The sequence below is a fragment of the Drosophila subpulchrella genome, unplaced genomic scaffold, assembly GCF_014743375.2.
Source record: "Drosophila subpulchrella strain 33 F10 #4 breed RU33 unplaced genomic scaffold, RU_Dsub_v1.1 Primary Assembly Seq38, whole genome shotgun sequence".
In the NCBI taxonomy this organism is placed as follows: domain Eukaryota; kingdom Metazoa; phylum Arthropoda; class Insecta; order Diptera; family Drosophilidae; genus Drosophila; species Drosophila subpulchrella.
The window spans coordinates 1,260,760-1,263,248 of NW_023665601.1; positions in this window are offsets into that span (position 1 = coordinate 1,260,760).

Here is a 2,489-nt window from a genome sequence, read left to right on the forward strand (position 1 = left end):
AACATAGATTATTATTTACATGCAAGGTCACTACTTTACTTACTTCGTCATTGTTAATGACTTCATATACGTTGGGCTTAGAAGCTTTTACTTGAGATTGCCTAGGCAATTCTACTTTATCTTTTCCTGCGCAGGAATTTTGTCTATTTTTTTGTCTTGTAGTGACTTGTAATATATTTGCCGTAATATTTTGAAGATCCTTAATCGTTATTCTAGAAAGGGCGTCTGCCACAAAGTTATCTTTTCCCTTTAGATACTCGACTGTGAAGACGTATTCCTCTAATTCTAGCCGCATGCGCGTGAGTTTTGAACTAGGATTGACCATTGAAAATAAGTATGTTAGTGGTCTGTGATCGGTTTTAACTGTAAAATGTTTGCCATAAATATATGGTCGAAAGTGTGTAATTGCCCAATGAATTGCTGCTAGTTCCTGTTCTGTAGTGCTTTTATTGCTTTCAGCTTTTGTAAATGAACGTGATGCATATGCTAGCGGGAGTTGGAGTCCGTTATGGTTTTGCGTTAATACCGCTCCACATGCTTGTTTACTTGCATCCGTTATTATACAAAATTCTTTAAGGAAATCAGGATATTGTAATAAAGTTGGTTCTATAAGTTTATCTTTTAAATATTGGAATGATTTTTGGCATTCGGGAGACCATTCAAATGGAACATTCTTTTTACATAATCTAGTTATGTGCCGTGAATAGTCGGCGAAGTTTTTAATGAAACGTCTATAATAATTGCAAAATGCTATAAATCGTCTAGCGCTATCTGCATCATGTGGGACTGGATAGTTTCTTATGACATTATATTTCTTGTCGTCTGGTAAGATTCCTTTGTCGGTGCATTTATGACCAAGGAAGGTCACTTCATGCATAAAAAATGAACATTTTTGTGGATGTAATTTTAAGTTGTACTTTCTGCATATTTCAAAGATGTCTTTTAGGTTTTTGAGCATATGTCTTTCGGAACATCCAATGACTATTAAATCATCCATATAGAGGAATGCTTGAGAAGCTTCAAGTCCAGAAAATGGAATAGTCATCATTCTCTGAAATGAATTTGGGGCTATTTTTAAGCCGAAAGGTAATCGCGTAAAACGATATGAGCCATTGCTCGTTGAAAACGACGTTATGTTTCTTGAATTTTCTTCTAGTTCGATTTGATGGAAACCTGACATTAAATCAAGGCATGAGAAATACTTTGCTCTACCTAGTTGGTCCAAGATGTCATCAATTCTTGGGAGTGGAAATTTATCAGACAGAAGTTTTTTGTTGATTTGACGATAGTCAACTACTAGTCGCCATTTCTTTTCGTTTGAACCCGGAAGGGTTTTCTTTGGGACAAGTAGAAGTGGGCTGTTGTATTCTGATACAGATGGCTCGACTATATTGTCTTTGATTAATTTTCCTACTTGTTTTTGAATTTCCTCAACTTGGCTGTGCGGGCTTCGATAATTTTTTATATAGATCGGTTCATCGTCCTTCAATCTCAGTTTCTGCTTGTAAAAATTGTTTGTTGTTATTGATTCGGTTTCAAGACCGAATACGTCAGTATATTTTCCACATAGTTCCGTTAATTGTTGTTTAAATTGAATTGGAAAATTTTTCTTCAGTTCTTCTATGATGTTTTGCTCTCTATTACTTGAAGTGTTTTGAATTACATTATAATCGGAAATTGGTTCACATTTTAAATTTGTTATACTAACCAATTGATCAGTACTGGTTGTGTTGAGTAATCGGACAAATGTATTCTCTTTTGATGTGATAGTATTTGCAACGTAAATACCAGGTTGAATCTCCTGATTTGGTATTAATATAGTATCAGTATCGGACATTACTTTGATTTTTCGTACTACTTGAGATCTGGCTGGTAGTAGAATTGTATTATTACCAGAAGTATATGTTATTGGGATATAAATATGAATGTCTATATTATTTGGTCTTATTATAAACCAATCCTCTGTAGGGTTAAGATCTATTTGACAGTTTAATTCTTTTATAAAATCTATTCCTATTATTCCATCACATGGAATCGCAAAATCTTTATTTACTATATGAAAATTGTATGGAATTATATATTTGTCTGTTTGGAGTTCTACTGGTGCAAGTCCTTTGGATTTTATGATTCCTTCGCCTATTCCTTGAATATTTATTGTATTTTTTATTTGTATGTTGCTAAAGGTATCTGCATTTTCTTTTAAAAGTGAAATATTTGCTCCCGTATCCACAAGGAACGTAAGCTGCCTTCCTGTTTCTGAATTAATAAATGGTACGAAGATATTGAGATTGAGGTTTATGGTATATACCGTTGGTATTTTTAATTTATTGTATCTAAAGGGGTCTGCGAGTTTCCCGAAACTGGCTGGGTAAAACGGACATTATTGTTGTGTTGTGTGTTGCCGTAATTGCCTGTATTTTGGTTATTATTGTTATACCCGTTACTCGTAGAGTAAAAGGGTATACTAGATTCGTCGGAAAGTATGTAAC